Source organism: Microcaecilia unicolor, chromosome 9, assembly GCF_901765095.1.
Source record: "Microcaecilia unicolor chromosome 9, aMicUni1.1, whole genome shotgun sequence".
In the NCBI taxonomy this organism is placed as follows: domain Eukaryota; kingdom Metazoa; phylum Chordata; class Amphibia; order Gymnophiona; family Siphonopidae; genus Microcaecilia; species Microcaecilia unicolor.
This window is the reverse complement of record NC_044039.1, coordinates 135,422,383-135,446,243: the sequence shown is the minus strand read 5'-3', so window position 1 is coordinate 135,446,243 and position 23,861 is coordinate 135,422,383. Positions and strand designations below refer to the sequence as shown.

Below are 23,861 nucleotides of genomic sequence, written 5' to 3'. Positions count from 1 at the left end.
TAAACAATGTTCTAAAAATGGGAAAGTTATGCGATGCCAAAACTGTAAAGGCCTAAGGTACTCATAAGCTACAGTATTACACTTGTTTAAGTTATCAAGAAACAACAGTGGGAATTCTTAGGGAGGATGACTAAACCAAAGGCTAAAAATATAACAACCCATTAAAAAAAACAACAAAAAAATGATTCTTCTTGTAAATTTTTCTACAACCAATTTGTCAAGAATCCTGTTTACAGACGCATGTCTTCACTTTAATCCATAACAACAGAGATATAACAAGAGAAGGGCAAGAGGAGCAGCCAACCAACGCGCAAAGCCCTCTGGGATTTGAAAACTGACAGGAAAGCAAGTGTGGGCTGGAAGCAGATGAAAAACCTGGAAAAGTATAGCTCCATTTCCATAAAAGTTGTACAGAAAGAGAGGAGACAGCAAACAAGGACTGGGGGTCAGGGTTGAGTTGCAGCAGAGGAGAAGAGATCAAAGTAGGAATGAGGGGGGGAGGCACAAAAATGCTTAACTGCTTCAGATCTAGTTACAGATCTGCAATCCTAAATTAAGAACATGAGCAACAAGCTGAAAACATATCTATCCATATACATACATACACGCCATGTTTCAAAATAATGATACCCTTTTTCCCCCCCCTATAACAGACAAATGGCTGGGTTTAATAAAACTTGGCTCACAAATAAGCCTATGATAGAGCTATAAAATGATCATGCAACAAATGTGTGGCATGATAAATATAATCATGATGTAATGTGTGTCATTATTTACAGTTGGTCAACATGGGTTTATCACTAAAAGAGAAGTGCATAACACAATTTCAGACAAACTGATCATGGAGCAAAAAGGTTCCTAAAACACAATGACCACTTGGTAGACTGAAGAAACTTATTTGTAAAATTGATATTACTGGCTGGATCTTGTGGACAGCAAACTCGAGTGGTAGAGTCTGGACCAGTAACTCTTTTTTCCTTAAATGAGATGAAGAAGAAGACTGTGCCAATATATAATTCTTTAAATACAAATCTTTGATTTCAAATGTGGGTAACCCCCCTTTTCCCCCCATATAAGGTAACCCAAACAAAATTTCAGAGGGGGAAATTCCCAAGTCCCTTCGGGGTGCAGTCCTAACTCTTTTGTAGTGTAATTGATAAGCACTTTGTCCAGGGCAATTTGGTTTCTAACATTATTTTGGAAATCTGCTTGCTTTTTCAATGTTTGGATTCATTCTTTCCACCTTCCCAGAAGAGGGTGGGTGCCACGGGGTGTGGAAGTGCCAGGAAATTCCCAGACCCTCCGTCACTCCCTGCAAAACCTTGGAAGTAAAATGACTCCCTTGGTCTGAATCTATATTTTTCACCAACCCATATATAGGAATTATTTATTCCAAAAGTATCGCTGACACCCCTTGTGCAGTGGCTGAGGCCCTTGGAATTGCCTCTACCCAGCTTGTCAGATGATCCACAATTACCAGTAAATATTTTAATCTCTGCACCAGGGGTAGTTCTGTAAAATCCACTTGCATACTTTGAAAAGGTCTAAGCCCTGGTTCCCTTCCCCCAGGGATAGCTTTTCTGAGCACCTTTTTATTTATTTTCTAACACATCACACATCTTTCACAAATTTGTTTAGCTACAATATATATCCCCAAGCCTCCATATCTTCTTAGTACTGCATCACACTGGCCTGAGTTCCCCAATGACTCCCATAATGCAATATAGCCATAACCTCTCTTAGTATAGCTTTGTTTCACATTTGCCTGCTCTCAGGCAAAAGCCATTTTCCTTCTTTTGCCTGTACAGCCCCTAGCTGGATAAGCTTATCTTTTCTCTTCCCTAGTGAAACAGGGTAACTGTTCTGCTTCTGGGATCGTAGAGATCAAAACACATATTTTTTGTGGGCTGTTCCTAGAAAGCAGCCTCCTTAGCCGCTTCCTCAGCTAACCTGTTTCCCCTAGCTTCTGGAGTAAATAGTTTCTGATGCCCCAGAACATGCACCACTGCAATTTCCATTGGCAGCAGCAAATTCTTTAACACCCGTGTCACTAATTTCTTATGTACCAATTCTTTCCCTCTAATTGCGATTAATCCCCTGTCTTTCCATATTTTCCCCAAAGTATGTATCACCCCAAAAGCATATTGGGAATCAGTATAGATGGCTCCATCCTGTTCCTACAGGACCAATAATGCCTGACTCAAGGCATAAAGCTCACAGGTCTTAGCCGACCATGTATTGGGCAGTCTTTCTGCTTCCAATATGTCCTGAATATTTCCATCTATTACTGCATATCCACTATGTCTTCTTTTTTTCCTCCAAGACCTGAGAAGATCCCTCCACAAATAATTGTCTCCCTGGGTGCAAGGGCACATCCCTTAAATCTTGCCCGATTTTTGTCTGATATTCAATGATGTCTAAACAGTCATGTGATATGTCCTGATCCCCACTTTCCCTTTTTAATAAGAAGGAAGCCAGATTAACACAATTTTCTGCAGTCAGGACTAAATCATCCTTTTCCATTAATATGGCTTCATACTTTAACAACCTAGAATCAGTTAGCCACCTGTGGGCTCTCTGAGTAAGTATGGTTCTTACACACTATCAAGGCTCCCACAAAGGTGAGCTTATGGCTTTCTTCTACCAAAATTGTGGTGGCTGCCACTGCTTGAATACAGCTGGGCCACCCTCTGGAAACAGGTCCAGTATTTTTGAGAGATATGCTACTGGGTGTTTCTTCCCTCCCCATGTCTGTGTAAGAACCCCCAAAGCCACCCCATCATCTATTGACACAAACAAGTGAAAAGGTTTTTCCAAGGATGGCAGGGCTAACAGAGGAGCATGGATTAAATCTTCCTTTAATGATCTTATCCATTCTTCCTCCTCCTTGTCCCATCTTAATCTATCAGTGGGACTGTCCACTAGCTTTGCATAGAGTCCCTTTGTCTTTTGGGCAAAAGAGTCTATCCACAGCCTACAGCATCCTGTCAGACCTAAGAAATTTTCTTAACTCTTTCTTGGTCTTTGGGAGCTGTGTTTCTACAATTCCTTGTATTATTTCTGGATTTATTCACCTCTGTTCTTCACTGATTAAATGTTCCAGATAGTTCACCTCTTTTCCCCCCACATACTGTAATTTTGTTTTGGTCACTCACAGACCCCTGCTTTCCCAGAAATTTAGCAATTATCAGTGACTTCTTTCACTGTATTTTCTTTCTTCCCTATAATCAATAAGTCATCTACATACTGGAGAAGGGCGGATTCAGGTTGCAACTGGAACCTTTCCAGGATCTGCTCTAAAACCTGCCCTAACCTATATATTGTATCCGGTTTAAGAACCGGGAGAACTGGAGTGTTAAAGGGGGAACGTGCACAGCTCAATTAACTTATCCTTTATTAATTGTTCTATCACTGGTTGCAGACCCTTTCTTCCCTCAGAAGGAATAGGGTATTGCCTTTGGCATATCAATTGACTCCCCTGCTTCAGCTTACTTTTTAATGGAGGAATTTCTAATCCCTCTCCCGATTCCCTTCTCTGACTCCTCCCTCAGGATCCCTTCCCTTTTCATCTTCTGCAGTAAAATGATTCATTTTACTAGTTATTTGCCTGTCTCTGACTGGCATTCCCAGACCTAATTGTGCTATTAAGTCTCTGCTCTAATCACCGTTTTTTTTTTTGTTTTTTTTTCCAACAGGGGAACTGAAAATCCTTCCCCCACAGACTTCTGTGATTGTAGTTTGACTCTGTTAGGCAACTGAGTCACAGCAGCTCTGGGATCTACCGAAGAGACTGTCTCTTTCCTTTTTGGTCCCACCCCTAAATTCATCAAGGGCTTCTGGTGAGACCTCAGGGTCTGGAGTCCCTGACTCCCCTAATCTTCCATAGATTCCATGAAAGAGAAAACTTTTTCTTCCCTTACTAACTCATGCTCTCTCTCTCCACATTCAGATTGTGAGGCCATCCACTGGGGATTTATATCCCTAGGAATCCCCCTTACCCCTCCCTTTCTCTGTTTCTTAAACATTCTTCACCTCTCTTCTCAAACCTTCGTTACATCCTAATTTCTAGTGTCAGCTTCTTTTATTCCTGCTATTATCAAGTTTCTAAGCTCTGTCAATTTGGCTCAGTCATTTTCACTGTTATTAGTCCACCCTAGGTCTACATTAGGGTATTCCTGCTCTGCCGGTATATTTCTCCCTGCGTCCCCTCCCTTCTGGGGAATGGTCTAATTTTAATGTGGCAGTTCTCATCACAGCTCTCTCCTCTCCTGTAAAGAGGTAGCTCTGCCCATGTATAATACTCTGTTTTGACCATTCAAAACAGTAGTAGTGACTCATTTTCATCCCGTCCTTTTCTCTTGTACAAGATTAATTTTTTTCCATATCCCCCTCCCTTACAGACTGTTGTGAGAGGAGGGGATATCTGAAGGCAAGAATTCCACATGCCCTTCTCCTTTATTCCTGGCTAGCCTATTTCCCTTGTAAGTACCCAGAAGTACTAACAATTCCTCGACCACCAAGGCAAGTACTGTCAATAGTCAAATTTCCTCTTAGTCTATGCATAGATTTCCATGGCTGATCGATCGATATGCTTGCAGATCCTTATCTTGATTCATCAATGGGTCATCAGTCAGGATGACAGTACTGCTACTAACCCAGGGACTATTGAACTCAATAGGACGCGTCTCCCCTTGGTCAGGAGCTAGAACCAGCGCCTCTGATGATTTTATCCCGGGGCGAGCCCCCATTATAAATAGTCCCCAGATAACCTGAGAACCTATACCAAAATAGGACTCACAAAAGCGGATTGATGAACCAAGGCGTAATTAAGTAATTTATTGTTCAAAAATCATCCTTGCAAGAATGGATGCGTGTCGCTGTGTCTCTAAACTACGAACCACACACACACACACTTTCTATAAGATTCCACAGATTTTATAGTTACATTTAAGTGTTTGCCCCTAAGTTTTTCTCATTGGCCGATGGTCACCTGCCTGTCTGCTAGTGTTCTGCTTAACAGCTAGTAGCTGGAACTTCTCACTAACTTCTCCCTCCCTTTTGCTTTCTTTATTCATAGTTCCCTGCTATCTCACAGATGTCCATTTCCCACCTTCTGGCCTTGGGCTATCACAACCTCTCCCTTCATGGCCTCATGCAACAGTTTATCTCAGCTGTGGGGCCTGACTGAAGTTTTCCCATGTCTCAATAGTTTTACAAGCCTCCCTCCTATGGCACTTCCATTTAGGTATCCCAGTAATGCGGGGAGAGTCTCTACTCTATATGGACATTTAGGCACAAAAAATAGGTGCCTAACTTAGCACATCGGCAACTAGAATTTTGTAAGTTGCTCTCCTAAATGACTGCCCGCCCATGACCCACTAATACTCCATCCATGTGAATGCCCCTCTTACAAATATGCACTATGCCATCTTATTTTCATAAGTGTACACTTATGGGCTCATTTTCTAAAGAGAAAGACGCCCATCTTTCAACATAAATCGGAAGATGGCCGTCCTTCTCACAGGGTCGTCCAAATCGGTATAACTGAAACCCGATTTTGGACGTCCCCAACTGCACTCCGTCGCAGGGACGGCCAAAGTTCAAGGGGGAGTATCGGAGGTGTATCAGAGGCGTAGCGAAGGCGGGACTTGGGTGTGCCTAACACTAGGACGTCCTCGACCCATAATCGAAAGAAACAAGGACGTCCCTAATGAACACTTGGACATCTTTACCTGGTCGTGTTTTTCTTACGACCAAGGCACAAAAAGGTGCCCGAAATGACCAGATGACCACCGGAGAGAATCGGGGATGACCTCCCCTTACTCCCCCAGTGGTCACTAACTCCCTCCCATCCTCAAAAAACACTTTAAAAATATTGATTGCCAGCCTCTATGCCAACTTCAGATGTCATACTCAGGTCCCTGGAGCAGTTTTAGTGGGTGCAGTGCACTTCAGGCAGGCAGACCCAGCCCCATACCCCCCTACCTGTTACATTTGTGGAGTAAACAGCGAGCCCTCCAAAACCCAACACAAACTCACTGTACCCCCATCTAGGTCTCCCCCTTCACCCGTAAGGGCTATTGTAGTGGTGTACAGTTGTGGGGAGTGGGTTTGGGGGGGCTCAGCACACAAGGTAAGGGAGCTATGTACCTGGGAGCAATTTATGAAGTTCACTGCAGTGCCCCCTAGGGTGCCCGGTTGGTGTCCTGGCACGTCAGGGGGACCAGTGCACTACAAATGCTGGCTCCTCACACAACCAAATGGCTTGCTTTTGGTCATTTCTGAGATGGACGTCCTTGGATTCCATTATCGCCGAAAATCAGAAACGACCAAGTCTAGGGACAACCATATCTAAGGATGACCAAATTTCAGGATTTGGGCATCTCTGACCACATTATCTCTGACCACATTACCATCTAAGAAGGAAACACTATATAAATCACACAATATACTATATAAACTAAAAGACACTTTTATATTAGGCTAATATCCTTAATACTGTAGCAAGTATTAAATTTGAAAAACTCAAAAACACTAAGATGGAGTCAGCAGTCCAGCAGTGAGAGGGGTGCTATCCAGTCTTTTGCATTGAGTGTCACATGTATGATTATCTCCCAGTTGGTGAGATGTCATATGTGTGTGCCCGATGCAAAGAGCTCCTAGCTCTTAGAGAACGTGTCCGTTCTCTTGAGGCTAGAGTAGCAGACTTGGTGGAGCTGAGGGAGACAGAGAGGAACATAGAGGAGACCTACAGGGATGTTGTAGAGAAGTCCCACCTCCACTCTGGTAGCCCTTGTGCTACCCTGGAGGAGGGAGGTCTCCTAGAAGGAGAGCATCACCCTGGTGAAGTAGGAAATACTCCTGTAGCCAGGACCTGCCCACCAGGGGATGTACTATCCTCTCGCACCGAGGATATGTCTCCAAGTGCTGCCCGGGAGGGAAAGGTTAGGACAGCTGTTGTAGTTGGTGATTCGATCATTAGGCATATAGATAGCTGGGTGGCTGGTGGACGCGAGGATCGCCTGGTGACTTGCCTGCCTGGTGCGAAGGTGGCGGACCTCACGCATCACCTAGATAGGATTCTAGATAGTGCTGGGGAGGAGTCGGCTGCTTTGGTACATGTGGGAGAGAGGTTCTGGAAGCCAAATTTAGGCTCTTAGGTAGAAAGCTCAAATCCAGATCCTCTAGGGTAGCATTTTCTGAAATGCTACCTGTTCCACACGCAGGGCCCAAGAGACAGGCAGAGCTGCGGAGTGTCAATGTGTGGATGAGACAATGGTGCAGGGAGGAGGGTTTTAGATTTGTTAGGAACTGGGCAACATTCTGGGGAAGGGGGAGCCTATTCCGAAAGGATGGGCTCCATCTTAACCAGGGTGGGGCCAGGCTGCTGGCGTCGGCTTTTAAAAAGGAGATAGAGCAGCTTTTAAACTAGAAATGGGGGGGAAGGCCGACAGTCGCTCAAAAGCGCAATTGTTCGGGATAAGGTATCTTGCAAAGATACCTCACAAACAGGGAAGATAGGGTTTCTGGATAGTGAGGTTGCGCAACAGACCGTGGTAGGCCAGGTGCCCTTAAATACAACTAAAGATCAGACAAAAGATGGCAAATCAGTAGTGTCCAGTACTAAGCATCATGCAAATAGGAACAAACAACATACTTTGAAATGTCTATATGTAAATGCTAGGAGTCTAAGAAATAAGATGGGAGAGTTGGAATATATTGCACTAAATGAAAAATTGGATATAATAGGCATTACTGACACCTGGTGGAAGGAGGATAACCAGTGGGACACTGTCATACCGGGGTACAAAGTATATCATAGTGATAGGGTGGACCGGACTGGTGGAGGGGTAGCATTGCATATTAACGAGAGCCTTGACTCAGATAGATTACAAATTCAGTAGGACACAAATCAAACCCTTGAATGATTGTGGGTTGAAATTCCATGTATAAAAGGGAAAAGGACGGTGATAGGAGTGTACTACCGTCTGCCTCGCCAGGATGAGCAGGTAGACGCAGAAATGATAAAATAAATCAGAGACGCAAACAAAATAGGCAACATGATAATAATGGGTGACTTCAATTATCCAAATATAGACTGGGTAAATGTTAACATCGGGACACGCTAGAGAGGTACAATTCCTTGATGAAATCAAGGACAGCTTTATGGAGCAGCTGGTGCAGGAGCCGACGAGAGAAGGAAAAATTCTAGACTTGGTCCTTAGTGGAGCGCATGATCTGGTGAGGGCCGTTATGGCACTGGGGCCGCTTGATAACAGTAATCATAATACGATCAGTTTTGATATCAACCTTGAAGTAACTATACACAGGAAGTCAAATAAATTAGCGTTTAACTTTAAAAAAGGAGACTATGATAAAATGAGAAGAACGGTGGAAAAAAAAAACTTAGGGGGACAACTGAGAGCGTAAAAACTGTACAACAGGCATGGACGCTGTTCAAAAATACCATCTTGGAGGCCCAGGCCAAACACATTCCACAAATTAGAAAAGAAAGACGGAACTCCAAAAGACAGCCGGCCTGGTTGAAAAGTGAGGTGAAGGAAGCTATTAGGGCTAAAAGAAATGCCTTCAGAAAATGGAAGAAGGAACCGTCTGAAAATAACAAGAAGCAGCATAAGGAGTGTCAAAGCAAATGCAAGGCGCAGATAAAGAAGGCCAAGAGGGATTACGAAAAAAAGATAGCATTAGAGGCAAAAAAAGCATAGTAAAATTTTTTTCCGGTATATTAAAAAAAGGAAGCCGGCAAAAGAATCGGTTGGGCCGCTGGATGACCGAGGGGTAAAAGGGGTGATCAAGGAAGACAAAGACGTAGTGGAGAGATTGAATGAATTCTTTGCTTCGGTCTTCAACGAGGAAGATTTGGGTGGGATACCGGTGTCGGAAATGATATTTCAAGCGGACGAGTCGGAGAAACGTACTGACTTCACGGTAAACCTGGAGGACGTAATGGGGCAGTTCAGCAAACTGAAGAGTAGCAAATCTCCTGGACCGGATGGTATTCATCCTAGAGTACTGATAGAACTGAAAAATGAGCTTGCGGAGCTACTGCTAGTGATATGGAATTTAGCCTTAAAATAGAGCGTGGTACCGAAAGATTGGAGGGTGGCCAATGTAACGCCCATTTTTTAAAAAGGTTCCAGGGGAGATCCGGGAAATTATAGACTGGTGAGTCTGACGTCGGTGCCGGGGAAAATGGTAGAGGCTATTATTAAAAACAAAATTACAGAGCACATCCAAGGACATGGATTACTGAGACCGAGTCAGCATGGCTTTTATGTGGGGAAATCTTGCCTGACCAATTTACTTCAATTCTTTGAAGGAGTAAACAAACATGTGGACAAAGGGGAGCCGGTTGATATTGTGTATCTGGATTTTCAAAAGGCGTTTGACAAGGTACCTCATGAAAGGCTACAGAGGAAATTGGAGGGTAATGGGATAGGAGGAAAAGTCCTATTGTGGATTAAAAACTGGTTGAAGGATAGGAAACAGTGGGGTTAAATGGGCAGTATTCACAATGGAGAAGGGTAGTTAGTGGGGTTCCTCAGGGGTCTGTGCTAGGACCGCTGCTTTTTAGTATATTTATAAATGATCTAGAGATGGGAGTAACTAGCGAGGTAATTAAATTTGCTGATGACACAAAGTTATTCAAAGTCGTTAACTCACAACAGGATTGTGAAAAATTATAGAAGGACCTTACGAGACTGGGCGGCTAAATGGCAGATGACGTTTAATGTGAGCAAGTGCAAGGTGATGTATGTGGGAAAAAAACCCCCAAATTATAGCTACGTCATGCAAGGTTCCACTTTAGGAGTTACAGACCAAGAAAGGGATCTGGGTGTCGTCGTCGTCGATAATACACTGAACCCTTCTGCTCAGTGTGCTGCTGCGGCTCAGAAAGCGAATAGAATGTTGGGTATTATTAGGAAAGGTATGGAAAACAGGTGTGAGGATGTTATGGGAAAATTAGGTTCTTACCTTGGTAATTTTCTTTCCTTTAGTCATAGCAGATGAAGCCATTACGTATGGGCTGTGTCCATCAACCAGCAGGGGGAGATAGAGAACACTCAAATTTCACAGTGCCACATGGTCACCTAGCTCCACTACTTCTTCAGTATTTGAAGCTTCCAAAGCAATATAACAAACCGCAATGGGAATAACATGAACTTTCCTCACAGCGAACTATGGCCCCTTAACAAGGGCATGAACTCAAAAGGAGGGAATTAACTCGTCCTCCTCTTTGTATTTATGGAGGGAATACACAACCTCCTACACATGAACTGGAGGGAATGAACTCATCCTCCTATAAGTGAACAAGAATCCTGAAGACTGTTTTCCAACTTTCTCCCAAGGAAGGATTAGAACTTCAGGAAACAAGAACAGAACCTGAAACAGATTCACATCATACAGACAATCATACAGGGAGGGCTCATGGCTTCATCTGCTATGACTAAAGGAAAGAAAATTACCAAGGTAAGAACCTAATTTTCCCTTCCTTGTCATCAAGCAGATGAAGCCATTACGTATGGGATGTAACAAAGCAATCCCTATATAGGGCGGGAACAGGTCACACCATGCGCTAGCACTTGTGCTCCAAAACGCGCATCCCTCCTAGCAGCCACATCTAGCCTGTAATGTCGGGCAAAAGAGAGCTTAGAAGCCCATGTTGCTGCACTGCATACCTCTCGATGAGAGAGTGCTCCAGTTTCAGCCCAAAAGGAAGAAATCGCTCTTGTAGAATGTGCCTTAAAGGCTACAGGCGGAGGCCGGCCAGCAAGCAGATAAGCTGAAAAGATAGCTTCTTTGAGACAGCGGGCAATAGGGGCTTTAGACGCTGGAGACCCTCTGCGAGAACCTGATAGTAAAACAAACAAATGATCAGAGGTCCTGAAAGAATTAATAACTCGCAGATACTGCAACAGAGTCCTGCGCACATCCAACAGGTGCAACTGCCCAAAGGATTCTGGAAACTCCTCCTTAACAAAAGAGGGTAGAAAAATAGGCTGGTTTAGGTGAAATGCTGAAACCACCTTAGGCATGAAGGAAGGCACGGTACGAACCGTGACCCCGGACTCTGAAAATTGCAGAAATGGGTCTCGACAGGACAGCGCCTGGAGTTCTGACACCCGTCTCGCCGAAGTAATGACCACCAGAAAAATGGCCTTTAGTGTCAAATCTTTCTCTGAAGCTTGCCGTAGCGGCTCAAAAGGAGAACCCTGCAGAGCCTTCAAAACTAGCCCCAGGTTCCAAGCTGGACAAGGTGCCCACACGGGAGGATGGAGCCGAAGCACCCCTCTAAGAAACCATGCCACATCTGGATGAGCAGCTAAAGACACGCCTGCAACCTTACCATGAAGGGAGGCCAATGCTGCCACTTGCACCCGCAGGGAATTATAGGCCAAGCCTTTTTGTACACCATCCTGCAAAAAGTCCAGAATCGGCGAGACATGAGCCCGCATGGGTGTGATCGCTTTTGAAACACACCAAGCCTCAAGCTGGCGCAAGATCCTGGCATAAGCCACGGAAGTGGAATGCTTGCGGGCCTGCAGGAGAGTGGAAATAACATTATTGGAATAGCCTTTGCCTCTCAATTGCGCCCTCTCAATAGCCATGCCATAAGACCAAAACGGCAGGCGTCCTCCATGGCCACCGGCCCCTGCGACAACAGGTTCAGTACCAGAGGTAAAGGAAGGGGAGCCTCCACTAGCATCTGTCGGAGGTCCGCATACCAAGGCCCCCTGGGCTAATCCGGGCCGATGAGAACCACTTCTCCTGGGTGAAGCCGAATCCGCAGGAGCACACGCCCTATCAAGGGCCACGGAAGGAACACATACCAGAGGCCCAGAGGCCAGGGTTGAGCCAAGGCATCCAATCTGGCTGAGTGAGGATCTCTCCGTCTGCTGAAAAGCACGGGACTTTGGCAGTTGAGCTTGTCGCCATAAGATCCATTACGGGCTTGCCCCATTTCGCACATATCTGCAGAAATACTTCGTCTGCCAGTTCCCATTCCGCTGGATCGATTTGATGCCTGCTTAGATAATCGGCTTGCACGTTGCTCTGACCTGCAATGTGAGCTGCCGACAGAAACTGTAGATGCAGCTTGGCCCAGTGGCAAATTTGTTCGGCCTGCAGCGCTCTGCACTGAGTGCCGCCTTGTCGGTTTATGTAGGCCAATGTTGTCGTGTTGTCCAACATCACTCTGACAGCCAATCCTTCCTGGGTCACTTGAAAGGCCAGAAGCGCCTGAAACACCGCTTTCAACTCTAGGCGATTGATGGACCACTCCGACTCGTCGGGTGTCCAAAGACCCTGGGCATGCTTCCCCTTGCAATGTGCGCCCCAGCCCTTCAGCCTGGCATCTGTCACCACTAGGCACCAATCGGGGCGCGCCAGCGGCATTCCTCGCCGCAGCATGCTGTCTGAGAGCCACCACTCCATGCTGAGTCGGGCCGCAGGGAGCCAAGAAAGTCTGCATTGATAATCCTGAGATACTGAAGACCATCGTTGAAGCAGGGAATACTGCAGAGGTCTCAGGTGCGCTCTCGCCCAGGGCACCAAATCCAAGGTGGCCGTCATCGATCCCAACAGCTGGACAATGTCCCAAGCTCATGGGCGGGGCATCCTCAGATGCAGACGGACCTGATTCTGAAGCTTGCACTGCCTTTGCTCGGGTAGGAATACATATCCCGAGTCTGTGTCGAACCGTGCCCCCAAATATTCTAGAGAATGCGAGGGGGTCAGGTGACCTTTGGCTACATTGACGACCCAGCCCAGAGATTGCAGTACTGAGACCACTCTGACTGTAGCTTGATGGCTCTCTGTTGCGGAGTCCGCCCTGATGAGCCAGTCGTCTAGGTACGGGTGAACCCAGATACCTTCTCGCCTGAGAAAAGCAGCTACTACCACCATTACCTTGGAAAAGGTTTGGGGAGCTGTGGCGAGGCCAAAAGGCAAGGCCCGAAACTGGAAATGTTTTCCCATCACCGCAAACTGCAGAACCTTCTGGTGCGGGGGCCAAATTGGAATGTGCAAGTAAGCTTCTTTCAGGTCCAGAGACGTGAGAAATTCTCCTGACGGAGCGCAGGGTTTCCATGTGAAAATGCCACACTCTTAGGGACTTGTTTAATTCTTTTAAGTCCAGAATAGGGCGAAAAGACCCACCTTTTCGCGGCACCACAAAGTAAATGGAGTAGCAGCTGAAATCGGCGGGAGGCACCGGGGGGTGGGGGGGGGGGGGGGGGGGGGGAAACCGCCCCAATGTGAATCAAGCCTTGTAAAGTCTCCTCTACCGCCGCCCGTTTGGCGGCAGAACCGCATCAGGACTCCACAAACACGTCTCTTATCGGGGCATCAAATTCTATTCAGTATCCTTCTCTGATCAGGTCCAAGACCCACTGATCTGAGGTAATCTTGGCCCACTCTTTGAGAAAGAGGGAAAGACGTCCTCCTATAACAGGAATCGAGGAGGGGGCCAGCGCACCCTCATTGAGAGGGTCGCCCTTGAACTCCAGGTCTTGAGCCTGCTGCTGCGGAACGTTTGTCCGAGCGAAAGGAGTTCCTCTGCTGAAAACCGGCCACGAGAAGTGGACCCAGCAGAATGCCTCGGGTGGTACCTTCTAGCTTCATGGAAGCGAGGTCTATAAGAGGAGTGAACCGCCTGACCCTTGGAGGGAGGCCGTGGCCTATCCTCGGGTAAGCGCTGGGGTTTAGCATCTCCCAGGCCTTTCACAATTTTCTCCAACTCCTCACCAAACAGGAGAAGGCCTTGAAAGGGCAACTTCACCTTGCTTAGAGGCCATGTCCGCCGCCCAGTGCCGTAGCCAAAGAAGACGGCAAGCCGCCACTGCTACAGCCATCTGTTTAGCCGAAGCTCTGACAATATCATAAAGGGCGTCAGCCAAAAAGGACAAGGCCGACTCCATTCGCGGAGCCACTTCAGACAAGGGCTCCGCTCCATCACCAGGCTGTTCCACTGCCTGTTGCAACCATGCCAGGCAGGCTCCAGCAGCATAACAACTGCATGCAGACGCCCGAATAGTAAGACCAGCAATTTCAAAGGACTGTTTAAGTGCTGATTCCAGTCTACGGTCTTGCATGTCCTTCAGGGCAACACCTCCTTCAACCGGAAGGGTAGTTCTCTTTGTCACAGCTGTGACTAGGGCATCTACCTTAGGCATTGCAAAGCGAGCCAAATGCTCCTCACTCAGAGGGAATAATTGCCCCATAGCCCTGGAAACTTTCAAAGGTCCTTCGGGGTCAGCCCACTGAGCTGAAATAAGTTCTTGGATGGAGTCATGCAAAGGAAAGGCTCGAGCAGGCTTTTTGGTACTTGCCATCCTTGGATTTCCAGAGGAGACCACGCCACTCCCAGGATCTTCAATAGAGAGGACCTATAAGACAATCTGAAATAAGCGCTGACAGCTCCTTGCGGTGGAAAATCCTCACTGCGGACGGATCTTCTGGATCCAGTGGCCCTTCTGCACCTTCCTCTGTGTCCTCTGGCCACGAGGGCCTGCCAGACCCCTCAGAGTCACCACATCCCGACCACGGGGGGGGGGGGGGGGGGGGGGGGGGGAAGGGGTGCACCACTCTCTGAAGGGGAATTTACCGTTCTGCGCTTCTCTTGTGGCCAGCTATCAGGGAAAAACGCCTCAGAGGGCAATCCCAGGCCTGCATCCACCGGAGGGGCAGTAAGGGGGGCAGTAGAAAACCCCTGTGGCTGAGCTCTTTTAAGCATATATGCATTATGAAGCAATAATACAAAGTCAGGGGAGAAAAACTCGCCCTGGGCACCCGGTTCCAGTCCGGGGCTAGTAGCTCTTTGGCCAGCCTCAATTCGAGGGCCCCCTCCGGTCTCCAGACCCTCCGCCTCGCCATGTGGTGCTTTCAAAATGGCGTCCGCTGCCAGCTCCACCGAGTGGGAAGAATCATCACTTGCCATGCTCGGGCCGGCTCTTACGCCTGAACAGCACGTTTTACAGAGACCCGCTGCTGATCTGCGCTTGCCACACTTGGAACAGCGCTTAACACTCTCTGCAGCTATCGCCGAAAAACGGCGGAAAATTCAAAATGGCGGCTTCGCGCCAAAAACATCCCAATCGCGGGCCCTCCCCGGAGGAGTCAGAAAACACTCTTACCTCACTGGACCGAGTATACAAGCTCCGGTCACGCTGTAGAAACTGAAGAAAACCTCATGCTTTTTTTTTTTTTTTAACGCTGTGAGGAAAGTAGAGAAAACAGCAAAGGAGGCAATCAACTCAACTCCGGAGGTACAGAACAGTGGGAAAGGCAGGGAAAGGCGAACCAATGTGCCTGCATCCACCAAGTATAGAGTGGGAAACAGCAGGGAAAATTGAAACTAATGTACTCACATCCACTGGGGGGATGGGTAAGGCAGGGAAAGGGCTAACCTATGTGCCTTTAAAGTGAAGCTGCTATAGCTTCTAACACCCCGGCTAACAAGCTGCAACCACCCTGCTTGGGGAGATAGAGAATACTGAAGAGGCAGTGGAGCTAGCTGACCATGTGGCACTGTGAAATTTGAGTGCTCTCTATCTCCCCCTGCTGGTTGATGGACACAACCCATACGTAATGGCTTCATCTGCTTGATGACAAGGAAAATGCCGTTGTATCGCTCCATGGTGCGACCGCACCTTGAGTATTGTGTTCAATTCTGGTCGCCGCATCTCAAGAAAGATATAGTGGAATTGGAAAAGGTGCAGCGAAGGGCGACAAATGATAGTGGGGATGGGACGACTTCCCTATGAAGAAAGACTAAGGAGGCTAGGGCTTTTCAGCTTGGAGAAGAGACGGCTGAGGGGAGACATGATAGAGGTATATAAAATAATGAGTGGAGTGGAACAGGTGGATGTGAAGCGTCTGTTCACGCTTTCCAAAAATACTAGGACTAGGGGGCATGCGATGAAACTACAGTGTAGTAAATTTAAAACAAATCGGAGAAAAGTTTTCTTCAGCCAACGTGTAATTAAACTCTGGAATTCGTTGCCGGAGAACGTGGTGAAGGCGGTTAGCTTGGCAGAGTTTAAAAGGGGGTTAGACGGTTTCCTAAAGGACAAGTCCATAAACCGCTACTAAATGGACTTGGGAAAAATTCACAATTCCAGGAATAACATGTATAGAATGTTTGTACGTTTGGGAAGCTTGCCAGGTGCCCTTGGACTGGATTGGCCGCTGTCATGGACAGGATGCTGGGCTCGATGGACCCTTGGTCTTTTCCCAGTGTGGCATTACTTATGTACTTATGAAAGATGGACATCCATCTTGTTTTGAAAATACGGGTTTCCCCGCCCTTGGATGGGGGCATTTTGCGAGGACATCCAAATCCAAATGAGGACGTCCCTTTCGATTATGCCCCTCAGGCACCTAAACATCAGTAGTCTCTGTCAGAGGAGCAGAGGTGAGTGTACCTTATCTCGTGTATAAATCAAGGGCAGTTTTCGGACTAAAAGTGGCCAGAAATGCTGTGACCCATGAATAAGTCAAGGCTGGGTTGGTTCCACATTGCTCCCTCTCTCTCCCTCTTCACCTTGGAATCCATTGCTCCTTCATTTTCTCCTTCCCCTCAAGCATCTCCCACTGCCTTTCCAAAACCTCAACCCCTTCCCATAGCCTCACAAATTTCAAAAGTGGTCAGAACACAGTTTTTTTCTGGATTTAAGCTAAATAATCAGATTATATATTTCCCTCTTACTCATAAGACTTCAAAATCAGTTTTATCCACCACTCTCTTACTCTAAATTTTGGCAAGTTCACTAAAACAAAATGTTCTAGAAAAATATTTTAATAGATCACACTCGCCTTTCCTATTCAAGGAAAATGTTTTATTCAGGCATCAGTATTTCTCAACACATACACACACACCTGTTTTTCTTTTACCAAAAAAAAAAAAAAAAATCAAATTTCACTCATTAACTGCCTCAGTTAAAATTTCTCTTTCAACTTACTGCTTGAGCCATCAGCCAATCAAATGGCTTTTAGATATATCCAGATTACCGGATAATTAACATGCACACTTTCTTGCAGGCACATCCTTCTCTTAAAGCACATGCTCAGCACAAACTTTCAACCAGCCAGAACATTTACAGATGCACACCTTCTTCAAACCTCTTCTCTTTAATTTGATTACTGTACAAGCTCACCCTGAATTAAAAACTCTTCCCACACCAGGGACATATATAACATGGTCTCTATCCTTTAGAACTTCTTCAGCACAGCCAGTGTGTCTACTGTACTTCCATGAAGCTAACAATAACAAGAGTGCTATGGAACTGATAAGAATGACCCATATATAAGATAACCCTGGTTTACTAATAGGATTCTGAAGTCAAAATTTCTCAATTTATACACAGATATATATATCTAAATGTGCTTGCATTTCTGCGCAAAGGAGAAGTGCATGAGTATTTGCTCATAGGAGACTGTAGAAAACATACATTTCTATATTCTCTTCCCTTTCTTTACTCTTCAAATGCAAACATATACACAGATGGACAGATAGGATAAACATTCAACAGGCAATACTAATGTGAAATGTACCTAAATATGGCAGCATCAAGTAGGGTTAAAGCTCTAAAGAAAATGAACTTCTAGAACCTATGATTAGAAATTGTATGCATGACTGAGAAAATTATAGCAATAGGTATTTACTACCAGAACAGTGAAAGACTCAATGGTTGGAAACACAATAACAAGATATTTCAATTACACTAGTGTCTAGTGCATAAATATCTCATCACGGTAGGCTACAGAGGAAAGATTTTTAGATGAATGCATGGCTGCACAGATGTTAGAGTGTTTCATCTTTCTGGACTATGGGATGATTTTCCAAGGACAGCTAAGTAGAGATGCTGTCCACCTATCGAAGAAAAAAAAGTGTCCTCTGCAGCAGACTGTAGCTAACTTACTGAAGACGACCTTAAACTAGGATTATCAGGGATGAGCAAACAAACCCCCCAAGTTAGTAAAACACAAAATAATTTTAAAAGATTGTCTATAAATATATCTTATGAACTCTAGATTTAAACTATCTGGCATGATGCAAGTACTATGACGAGTGCTAACATTATATTTGAGTCAGGAACCTCACTCCTAAACCAGGGTGTATACATCCTGATTTAGGAGTAAGGTTCATGACTATTGTGGTGTGTAGAAAACTAACCCATATGGAGACAATTAAATACCTCTACAGCAATGGGGGGGGGGGGGGGGGGGGGGGGGGGGGGAGGGAAATGTCTGGAAGGCAATGAATACTAATGTGGAAAATAGGGTTCTAGATCTAGAGGCTGTAATGGAAGAGCCTGACCTGGATTTGATGGTGCTCACAGAGAGAACCATGACTGCAATATAGTTATACCAAGCTATAATCTATTCAGGAAGGAGAGGGTAGGAAGAAAGGGAGGAAGAGGAGTAGCTTTTCAGACTAAGATAATATTAAAACAGAATTGAAGGACTTATAAGGTAAGGAGGAGGCACTGTGAGGGTTAATCTAAAAAGAAAGAACAGAACATCTGCTTACATTGGTGTGATAAGACAGGCCCCCCTTCACTGGCAGAAGAGGTGGAACAGAGATTTAATTGAAGATGTTCACAATTTATCTTTTTCTGCCTTTATTTTTATACGTTTCTATGGGGGCTTTAAACTAGAATCATTAGGGCTGGGTGATCAAAGACCCTTGGGTAAGTGAAACATTAAAATACCTCTAGAAAGGATATCCTGGATTTTTTTTTTTAATCTGTTTATTGGCATAACATTAGACATACAAAGGTACCAAAACGACAAAAACTTATTACACAGCTTGAACAGCCACATTTCTGTTATGGAGGAAATGCCAAACTTACATGTTTTAGTTTTAACTCCCCCCCCCCCCCTTATCCAATCCCCCCCCCCCCCCCACTGCTCCCAACCTCCCCTCCCGCCCTCCCTCAACAATTCAATATTCTACTTTTTGCAATAGGAGTGAGTGTATCCCAGAACGGTGACCAGATTTTACAAAACTGGTCTCCCCTGCTGGAAGTCAAATCACTGATCCCCCGCTTTTCTATTGAACAACATTGCATCATCACCCAACGTCAGTGTAGTGTGCAGGGGGCCTCCCGGTTAAGCCACATCTTCAGGATGGTTCTTTTCCCCATTAACACTGATCTCTTCAAAAAGGCTTGCAGGCCAGCTGGTTTGTGCCCCTGTACCAAAAAGACATCAAATAATTGTCCAGGGGTTGGTTTCCAATGCACTTTCCACAGGGAGAACTAATAGAACCCACACAGGATGTGGCCATACTAGACCGATATCCACAGACCACCAGAAGGTGTGGTTCAATTTTAAGATATGCATGGAATGAGCTCATTCAGAAGTGAAAACTTCCAAAAAATATTTTTAAATAATTCGTCAAGATGGTGGAACACTTCAAGGAGTTGTTAGCTGGATGGTGACTTCTGGGGGAACTAGAAAGGCAGTGGGCAAAACTGAAGATCTATTTTAAGGGCAACAATCTTATTGTTAGGCAAGTAAATAAATAAAAGTTAAGAAAAGGAGGCTGCTACAGCCGAAAAAGGAAAACGAAGTGAGTTTTCAGAAACTACATGATATTGCAGAAAGAGGAAGACAGGCAACAATACCTGGAAAAGCTAAGAGAAGCTGATAAAGCAGTCAGGAAAGCAAAGATGCAAATGAAAGAAAAAGTAGCCAATACATAAAATGGAAACCGGCTTGGGGGGGGGGGGGGGGGGGGTTAGACTTTTTTTTAATATGCTACTGATACAAGTGCAGAAGTAGCATTATAAGACTCAAAGGGGAATAGAAAGAATAAGTAAAAGTTGATGAGGGATAAAACAGAATGTATTAACATTTATTTCTGTTATGTGTTCACAGATAAAGATCCAGGCGCAGGATTGCAGAAGAAACACAACTAGGAATGGAAGTGAGGTAGACCATGGATGATTTTCAGAAGATTATATTTGTGAGGAGCTAGCTAACTAAAGGTAGACAAAGTGACAGGGTCAGATGGGATACATCCAAGGGTACTGAAGGAACTTAGGGGCATTCTGGCAGCTCTTGCTGTCTGAACATTTCAATGCTTCTTTAGAGTTGGGAATGGTCCCGGAAGACTGGAGAATGGCAAATGTGGTCCCTCTTCCAAAACCCAGGAGGAGGTGGTTGGGAATACAGGCTGGTTAGACTGATTCCTGTGGTGAATAAATTAATTGAAATATTTCTAGTACAGACGATAGTACAGTGTCTGGAATCCAATGGCTTGGAGTTGAGGCATGGTTTTACTAGAGGCAAGTCTTGTCAGACAAATCTGATTAATTTCTTTGACTAGGTGACTACAGTACTGGACTGAGGGAGATTGCTAGATGTTGTGTACTTAGATTTCAGCAAAGCCCTTGATACATTTCCTCATAGGTAACTTATAAATAAACTGAGTGCCCTTACTTACCTACTCTCAGTGACTAAGTTAGAAACAGGTTACGTGTAAGGAACAAAAAGTAGTAGTAAACAGATTTGACTCTAAAGAAAACAACTTTACCAGTAGTATGTTCCAGGGATTGGTTCTTGGTCCAATCCCGACGAAATGGTGACTTTCTGGGTCATTGGTCCACTGTCTCAGCTTTCACATACACCAGCTCTTTTTGATATCCCTATTCTCACAGTCACAGTCTTGCACTACCTTGGAGTCCTATTTTAAGTTATCATTCCACCAACATATTTCTCATATTCTTCAAAACGTTTTTTTTTTTCTTTTCTTTTTTTACTCTATGCAGACTCCCATTGCCTACATTCTTTTTTTGACTCTGATTCCATCTGCTTTGTCATGCATGTTATTTTGTTTATGTAACTCCACTTTTCATCCAATTTTCATTGGCTGCCCATTCATTTCTGTATTCCTTTTTAAAATATTATGCTCACAAATCATTTCACTCAGGACAACTTTCCTCCTTGGCTGTCTCTATTATTCCCTACACACCGGCTCGTGCTCTTAGGTCTCTTGGTTCTAATAGATTAGTTCTCCCAGGTCTGAAATACTACTACTACTACTACTTAACATTCCATTATGAGTCTACACGTCCCTCTGCCTTTTACTTTCTTGCTCCAAAACTCTGGAATGATCTACCACCTAGTACTCGTTCTGAACACTCCTTTCCAAGTTCAAGGTGTTGCTTAAAACTCATTTTTTAGACTAGACTTTGGGTGTGGCTGACTTGCATTCAGCTCATGGGGCATACAGTGGGGGAAATAAGTATTTGATCCCTTGCTGATTTTGTAAGTTTGCCCACTGACAAAGACATGAGCAGCCCATAATTGAAGGGTAGGTTATTGGTAACAGTGAGAGATAGCACATCACAAATTAAATCCGGAAAATCACATTGTGGAAAGTATATGAATTTATTTGCATTCTGCAGAGGGAAATAAGTATTTGATCCCCCACCAACCAGTAAGAGATCTGGCCCCTACAGACCAGGTAGATGCTCCAAATCAACTCGTTACCTGCATGACAGACAGCTGTCGGCAATGGTCACCTGTATGAAAGACACCTGTCCACAGACTCAGTGAATCAGTCAGACTCTAACCTCTACAAAATGGCCAAGAGCAAGGAGCTGTCTAAGGATGTCAGGGACAAGATCATACACCTGCACAAGGCTGGAATGGGCTACAAAACCATCAGTAAGACGCTGGGCGAGAAGGAGACAACTGTTGGTGCCATAGTAAGAAAATGGAAGAAGTACAAAATGACTGTCAATCGACAAAGATCTGGGGCTCCACGCAAAATCTCACCTCGTGGGGTATCCTTGATCATGAGGAAGGTTAGAAATCAGCCTACAACTACAAGGGGGGAACTTGTCAATGATCTCAAGGCAGCTGGGACCACTGTCACCACGAAAACCATTGGTAACACATTACGACATAACGGATTGCAATCCTGCAGTGCCCGCAAGGTCCCCCTGCTCCGGAAGGCACATGTGACGGCCCGTCTGAAGTTTGCCAGTGAACACCTGGATGATGCCGAGAGTGATTGGGAGAAGGTGCTGTGGTCAGATGAGACAAAAATTGAGCTCTTTGGCATGAACTCAACTCGCCGTGTTTGGAGGAAGAGAAATGCTGCCTATGACCCAAAGAACACCGTCCCCACTGTCAAGCATGGAGGTGGAAATGTTATGTTTTGGGGGTGTTTCTCTGCTAAGGGCACAGGACTACTTCACCGCATCAATGGGAGAATGGATGGGGCCATGTACCGTACAATTCTGAGTGACAACCTCCTTCCCTCCGCCAGGGCCTTAAAAATGGGTCGTGGCTGGGTCTTCCAGCACGACAATGACCCAAACATACAGCCAAGGCAACAAAGGAGTGGCTCAGGAAGAAGCACATTAGGGTCATGGAGTGGCCTAGCCAGTCACCAGACCTTAATCCCATTGAAAACTTATGGAGGGAGCTGAAGATGCGAGTTGCCAAGCGACAGCCCAGAACTCTTAATGATTTAGAGATGATCTGCAAAGAGGAGTGGACCAAAATTCCTCCTGACATGTGTGCAAACCTCATCATCAACTACAGAAGACGTCTGACCGCTGTGCTTGCCAACAAGGGTTTTGCCACCAAGTATTAGGTCTTGTTTGCCAGAGGGATTAAATACTTATTTCCCTCTGCAGAATGCAAATAAATTCATATACTTTCCACAATGTGATTTTCCGGATTTAATTTGTGATGTGCTATCTCTCACTGTTACCAATAACCTACCCTTCAATTATGGGCTGCTCATGTCTTTGTCAGTGGGCAAACTTACAAAATCAGCAAGGGATCAAATACTTATTTCCCCCACTGTAAGTCCTGGGTTTCATTTAGATGCACAGCTGTTTTTATCTTGTTGAAGAAATAAGACTCTTTCCTGTCTTTTAATGAAATTCTTTTATGTTATGCTTTTATTGTAAACCGTATTGACCCACACGCTAGAAAATTTGGTATATTAAGTACTATTAAAACATTAACATTTTTGTAAACAATATTACAGAAGAGCTATCTGGTAAGGTTTACCTCTTTGTGGATAATATCAAAATCTACAATAGGTAGACAACAGAAAAGCTGTGTACAATATGAGGAGGAATCTAGTAAAACCTGAAGAATGGTCTGTAACTCATTACTTACAATCTATTAGAACTCTTTAAAGATATAAGTAAGCATACGGAAAAGGGTGAATTAGTTGATTTAGAGTATCTAGATTTTCAGAAAGCATTTAATGAAGTCTTTCATGTGAGAATCTTTCCTTCCTTCCGTACTTTCCCTTCCCAGATTTTCTATCATAGTTATTGTATTTCCCTCCCCTATCCTCACAATTTGTTGTCAACACACCCCCCCTTCCTTACATTATTTTATTGTAAGCCGCTCAAATAATATTTGATGGGTGGGGTATAAGACCCAATAAACTTGAAATTCAGGACAGGAATCATAAGATAGGAGGTAGTATCTAATGTAGACTGGTTGCTGGTTAAAGAATAGAAAAGAATAAAGGGGTAGAGGGTCATGGATTCGATATACTGCCTTTCTGTGGGTACAACCAAAGCGGTTTACATACACTAATTACAGGTACTTTTTCTGTCCCTAGTGGGCCCACAATTAAGTTTTGTACCTGGGGCAATGGTTAAATTTTCCAATGGAAGAGTCCCGGGAATTTGTACTGGGCTAGCGCTATTAATATTCACTAATAAACTGGAAAATAAAATGGAGTGTGAGGTGATCAAATTAGCAAATGACAGAATGTTATTTCAAGTAGTGAAAATACCAGATGACTGAGAAATTGCAAAAGGACCCTGTAAAACTGAGGAATTAGGCATTTA

The 23,861-nt window shown here is 44.9% G+C and overlaps 1 protein-coding gene across 1 annotated transcript in view; it reads right to left on the bottom strand.

Annotated features, from left to right (window-relative positions):
* SIPA1L1 (signal induced proliferation associated 1 like 1) overlaps positions 1–23,861 on the bottom strand; it is a 637,152-nt gene that overhangs the window by 209,938 nt on the left and 403,353 nt on the right.